The following is a 6,776-nucleotide window of genomic DNA, read 5'->3' as shown; positions in this document are numbered from 1 at the left end:
TCAGAAAAAGTATGTTATATGTTCAATGAAATGTTTTCTGCTGTTGGGATCGAGTCAACATAACAAATATCTTGAAGATAAATATGACGGAAAGCCATGGAATGTAATCATGAAAAGATGCCGAGCATTTGACATAACTCTATCACAAGAAATAGGCGAAGTAACAAGACCAAAACAAACCAATTTTCAAATTGAAGAGGGATTAGAATGCTTTCAAAATGACGAAGGAAACAAAAATGCCAGCGATGTGGGTAGTATACCAGAGGAACAATGTAACATAATTTGGAATGTTACACTATTCGATATAGACGGGAAACGAATGTTATTACAATCACCTGCGATTAAAAATGTTCAGCTTTTACCAGGCTCTCAGCAGAAGTCTAGAGAGAACTACATGTCAATGCTGTGGAGTGATGGAGCATTCGTGAGCCAGGACAGAGTGGTGGCAGATCAGTTTTGGCTTTGCGGTAATAACATAATTCGTCCCGTACTTGCTAAAATGTGGAGAGGACGATGCGCAAAAGTCCAAGTGGTTACAGAGATTGCAATACGTGTACCATCAATAAAAGATGTTGTCGGTAACTTAGAAACAGATAACCTAAACAGGCGGAAGAGAGCATACGAGGCAGACGAGGACATAAAAATTGATAAAATAGGACAACCCAGGGGAATACCCGATAAATTTAAGGCACGAAGTGAAGTAGCAGCAGGATTTGAGGCACTACTGCCAGCGATGGGAATTGCTAAAAATGCGGAATGGATCAATTATATCTTTTACAACCAACAAAGGTTTATTAACTACACAGATGATGCATTATCCGCATTGGGTGAACAGCTGACAGCCACAAGCGCTGTGGCTTGGCAGAACAGACAGGCCTTAGATTGGCTTTTAGCAGAAAAGGGGGGAGTTTGTGCTCTTATAGGTGAAATGTGTTGTACTTTCATTCCAAATAATACTGCCCCAGATGGATCATTCACACTTGCGATGAACAATCTAAAACGTTTAAGAAAAGAGTTAAAGGAAAACGCAGGCCATGATCAGGGAATGTTTGGATGGCTTGAAACAAGGTTTAGTATGTGGGGAATGATGTTCGCAAAGATAGGTGCAGTGGTCCTGATAGTACTAACAGTAATGGGTCTGATCTTCTGCTGCTGCATTCCCATAGTCAGATCCGTAATAGCATCCAGGCTTTCTAAGGAGATGGCCCTCATGGTGACTGGCATAGAGGAGTCGATTGAATGGGAGAGGATGCTCTATGGGGAGATAGATTGGAGTGAAACTAGAGAGGAGACCGGACTGTGAGAATCGGACATCAGAAGGAGGTCCTATTTTCTTAACTGGTGACCTCTCCATGTGAACCACAACCATTGCAACAGTGTGAACAAATGGACATTGGACTAATGGGTTCCAGGGCGTGGTGGCTGCGAACAGCAGCAACTACAATGCCCAAACCCCCCACGTTTATATAGTATACCGGTACATGACGATAATCAGAGCTGTCAAAGTCTATGCATGCTTGTGGACAATCTTAATTTTTAATTTCTATTATTTTACTTATTTTTTGAAATATCATTTTTTTTGGGGTTTCATATTTTTATGTCATATATTCTGAAATGCAAATTTTCAATGCATGCTGAAAATACTATGTTATGTGTGTGAATTCTAGTTAGACATTTGATAGATCTTTTTACCTTAAAAACAGGTTGAAATTCCTGAGAATCATGCAGGTTGAGATCCCTGAACATGCTTAAAGGTTTTTAACGATGATCAAATGTAGTGTAAAAAATATGACCTAAACGACTGTTATGTTTTTGTTGTGATCTTGTCAGACACAAAAGGGGAAATGTGTGGTAGAAATTAATGATTATATTCTATGGTAAGCTATGATTATTATTAGGCCTATATATCTAATGGTAGAAAACATGTAAAGCGCCTTGGATTTTGATCCAGGGCTGGTCACGAGGCCTGGGAGTCTTGGGTCAGAGCAGGGGTTGGGGCGCAACCCCCCAGGAGCAGGAAGCTACTGACACGATGTATGCTGACTCCACTTCCTGGGTCCTAGACTATCTCGGTGACCATCTGTTTAGAATAATTTGTGTTTGATTATATGTGGACACCTAAAAAACAAGAAACTGCTGAGTACTGTGCTATTGTGTGTTTAAGAAGAGGCTGGAATCTGTTGACGAGAAGTGACTCTATAGACCCACTCTGTTGTCGTTGTTGCTTTTCTGCACGATAAAGTCTTTTGTTAATTCTTGCTCCGGACCCCTCGTTTTCATTTTACTCTCTCTCTCTCTTGAATTAGTCTAAGTGTTATATATCTCAGTTAATCCACAACAGTTTCAGGTCAGGTCTGTCATCTAGCAGTTTGACCACCTTCTCATAAAGAGCCATGTCAAAAGAAATGACAGTGGGGTGATCTTCACCAACAGCCAGCTTTCTGAGTTGACTTGCTTGCATGATTACAGTCAGCAGGGTTGACCACTCGTGTGCCACCTCTGGGAGTAGTGGTAGGGCTCCGACCTGGGTCAGTGGCTTGCTTTCAGACAACAGTGAGTTGTATCCTGCCCAGCCAGGAATATTGCTTGATTCTTCCCCTGCTTCCATTCTGGACCAAGCAGTAGCAACAATCCATCCTAGTTGTGTCAGCTGGTAGGATCCTGAGATTCCCTTGCTGGTGACAAAGAGGTCTGTTCTCTTGGCAAGCTGTGGTTTTGGCTTGTCACAGTGCAGCATATCTACATGGTATGGAGTTATAGATATACTCTGGGCATATCCTATCTTCAAGGGTGGTGCAACTTGTTCTCCAGGAACCTCTGCCTTCTGGTATACAGCAGTAATCGTTCCATGGGTGGTTCCTTTACCGTCAGCAGTGTCCTCTGAAAAGTCTGTTATCTATTGCGAAGAACAAGAATGGTGGTACATACAGACCTTGGAACTCTCTGGTGTTTTGTACACAGCATTGGCCAGAGCTGTTTCCAGTAGGAGGGTACGGCCATACGGAATACAGTAATCATGTGCACTGAAAAGATCCATCAGCATCTTGTTGCGGGTGACGTGATGAATAGTCAGAGCCAGTCTCAGGACCTGTGGGTTTTCAAGCGCGATCCCCCTACTGGAGCCCCGAGGCATTACCAACAGATTGACTAATCATTAAACCAAACAGATAAGGATCTGAATTACCTATCTGCATTCCTCTTCTTGGTATTACTCATTAGTTGCATAGTTCTCATATACATTCACAACTACTATAAATTTAATTACATATTCTAATAACTGAAATTAGCTTTTCAAATTAATTATGTTTACCTCAAAATAAATTGTATGTATGAATAAATTGTTACATACAACTTGTCACACTTACATGTAGGGTAGAGTAACCTGTTCAACATACACAATATAGACCTACTACAATAATCAGACCACTAGATAAAAATGTCCTTGTGGTTGGTGCTTAGTATGCCGAATGACCAATTTGTCTTATGAAATTATGAAATTAGTAAGTATTTGCAAGAACTGCTGTAACAAATGTCTCAACACCTCTGCAACTAGTAACATTGGATTCCACGGCCCCATTGGATACCAAATGGTAGTTTAGCTGTCAAAACAAAAGCTCTAGGTTATTTATTAGATGAGATATTGACGAAAACATTTTTCACGCAGCCATTTTGTAAAATTCAAGATGGCGGCCATATAGGGCTCGCGGCAAATGGAAACATTGTTTTTCTGATTGCATATACTATAAGGTTTCCAAAAATGTATAGTTTTCATACTCTCCACAAAAAGCCAACGGAAGTTCAAATCCAACCATAATGAACCTGACTATTTAATAAAAAGGTAATTGGTTGGGGGGAGATCATATGTTTTATGTATGTTTTTGTCATGCCTGTCTACGCTTCAAACTCGTGCATATTGCAGAAAATATGCAACAGCACCCCCTGGGGTCACACTTTTCCGTAGGTCGCAAAATTCTGTGTAACACCGGCAACAATCCTCAATGCCACGGTTCAATCTGGACTTCAGATTCCCTGGTAAATAGGCGTAAAATTAGTAATAAATCTTTAAATGTATAAGTATGAAATACATTTGTGTTTGAATCTTTTTTAGTTGTAGAGATTCAACCGAAAGGCTCTGCTCCAACCATGGCTAAGTTACGGGAGGATTATAAATTACTAAAAGAGGAGAATCGGCTTCTGAAAGAGGAGAACCGGCTTCTGAAAGAGGAGCGGGATTTCCTTATGCCGCGTTTCCACTGCAGGGTGCGGAACGGATCGGATCGCAAAGGTGCGGTAGGGAGGGGGCGGTATAGCCCAGCTCAGTTCCGAGGTCGCGTTTCCACTGCCGACAGTACCCTTTGTGGTAGGCCGGATGTCGATCGCCGCGGCAGCTACGTAAAAAAAACATCGTAAACAACGTCTTCCTCCCCAAGAATGCAGACGAACGTCTCCACCTCCTTGTTCGCCCAAGCAAGCGTTTTACGCGACATGTTAATTGTAAAGAATAATACCTCTAGCCTACTGTTTTTTTGTTTTTATCCCCGCGTCACCCGGATGTGATGAGTCTGTCGACCAATCAACGGAGGGGGTGTGTAGCTCGAATTTCCCGGGACCCTTTCAGGCGTCTCGTCTCGTTTTCAGTACCCCAACGGAGGAGTCCTGAAAACTAGGCCAAAACGGGTACGGCTAAGTCCGGGTCACGCCCACTTTTGGTGGTGGAAACGCGACCCGATCCGCACCTTTGCGATCTGATCCGTTCCGCACCCTGCAGTGGAAACGCGCCATTAGGGAAAAAGGTCTCAACCCTGAGAAGACTGGCCCCTCAACAACTTCGAAAGGTATCCAGACTGTTCCTCCCAAAACCAACACGGAAGACTATTTATATCGGTCTAAATTAGTCTAAATTGCTTTTTCTTTTGCATTCATTGATTTGATATCCCTACAAAATGCAAATGCATACGATAGGTATACTACAGAGGATCTTTTCAAGTGCTAAATCAGAAAAAAATAAATCTATAGAGAAAACTAATTTTTCTATACGATTTCTGTTACACTGTGTAAGGGTCTCACAAAAGGATGCTTAAGGATTCTTCAGACTCTTCGGCATCTGACTCTGAGACACTCCTCCTCCTCTGAAGGAGGGAAGAGGAAGAGGAAGAAGAAGAATACGATCAAGAAAACCTGCAAAGCATTTGGGAAAAGAGGTAACTTCCATCATTTGGAAAAAGATGATTAGTAGCTTGTAGGTTATCATAGATCTCTCTAAATTGTTTGCACACCCAACCCCTTGATTAATCTTGCCTCCATAACACAACTAGTAGTCCAATCTGCAACATCATTGAACGAGAGTGTCGCAAAATGGACCTAGCTCTGTCTAAGGAACATTTTCATCTTAAAATCAATCAAAGCAGGGCGCTACATTGAAACTAGAATGGAATGACATAAAAGATCCTTAAACTATTAGGCATGAGGCTAAGATCAGTGGCAACACACACACAATCCACAATTTCATATGCATTAACCATATTCAAGGTTCCATGTTCAGTTACGTATTTTAGTGTAATCACTTCTGTATTGATGTTACACTAGAGTGAAGAAGAGCGGAGATTACTTTAGTTGATTTACCCGTCTAACTCCACAATGGACTGTTATGTATAATCAGGATTATTGATATATTTGTGTGATTATGATATAATGTTAATCTATATTTCATTTTATGATCTGTGTTGTAGTTCAGAATCCAGAGGACGTTGTGCACCGGTACCGAGCTGTCCTAAAAGAGTTTAGGCGCACCCGGAGCATGAGCCTGAGCTGTGAAGCACTGAACGTGGACAGGAACACAATTGCCTTGACGGCCATCATTGCCGAAATCTTTATTGGCGCAGAAGGTGAAGACTTCGGACAACTGCCAGTGTTCATTGAAGGAGACACTGTAGGCAATTCTGCTAAAACCTGCAAGGCCTTCTTAGAGGGCAACCAACTTCTTGGGGAAAAAATAAAATAAAAATGAAAAACAACTCGGAGCTGCTCCCCATGAATTATAAATTCCGAAAGTGAGGGGCCACACCAGGGTTCTGTGTTTTTGTTTCTGTGTTAGGGAGTTGTCCCTGTTCAATTTTATTAAACATTGCTTTCTTTTACAGTAGCCTACTACAGTTTCAGTTTACTAAGTCTGTAAATTGTGATGTTTTACTTTGTAACGTCGCAGAACTTATATGGTACAAGTTTGTGATGTTTGCATGGAAAAGGGAATAATGTATTACAAATTATATGGTAAGAACCTGGTAATACCATGGAAACAATCGAGGCTTCCTTTTACAGTACAATTTCAGCTTACTTACTGGGTAAATTGTCGTGTTTTACTTGGTAACTTCGCAGAACGTACATGGTACAAGTTTGTGTTGACTGCATGGGAATGGGAATAATGTATTACAAATTATATGGTAAGAACCTGGTAATACCATGGAAACAATCGAGGCTTCCTTTTACAGTACAGTTTCAGCTTACTTACTGGGTAGATTGTAGCGTTTTACTTGGTAACGTTGCAGAACGTACATGGTACAAGTTTGTGTTGACTGCATGGAAAAGGGAATAACGTATTACAAATAATATGGTAAGAACCTGGTAACACCATGGAAACAAACAAGGCTTCCTTTTGCAGTACAGTTTCAGCTTACTTACTGTGTAAATTGTTGCGTTTTACTTGGTAACGTTGCAGAACGTACATGGTACAAGTTTGTGTTGACTGCATGGAAAAGGGAATAACGTCTTTGCAGAGT

At 41.2% G+C, this 6,776-nt stretch overlaps 1 pseudogene; it reads left to right on the top strand.

The window, feature by feature from the left end:
- Positions 1 to 4,143: 4,143 nt before the first annotated feature.
- Positions 4,144 to 6,242, top strand: LOC130387975 (coiled-coil domain-containing protein 106-like; annotated as a pseudogene).
- The last annotated feature ends 534 nt before the right edge of the window (positions 6,243 to 6,776 follow it).

Source organism: Gadus chalcogrammus, chromosome 8, assembly GCF_026213295.1.
Source record: "Gadus chalcogrammus isolate NIFS_2021 chromosome 8, NIFS_Gcha_1.0, whole genome shotgun sequence".
NCBI lineage: Eukaryota > Metazoa > Chordata > Actinopteri > Gadiformes > Gadidae > Gadus > Gadus chalcogrammus.
Note: the sequence above shows the minus strand (reverse complement) of the source record. Positions and strands in the feature narration are given on the sequence as shown.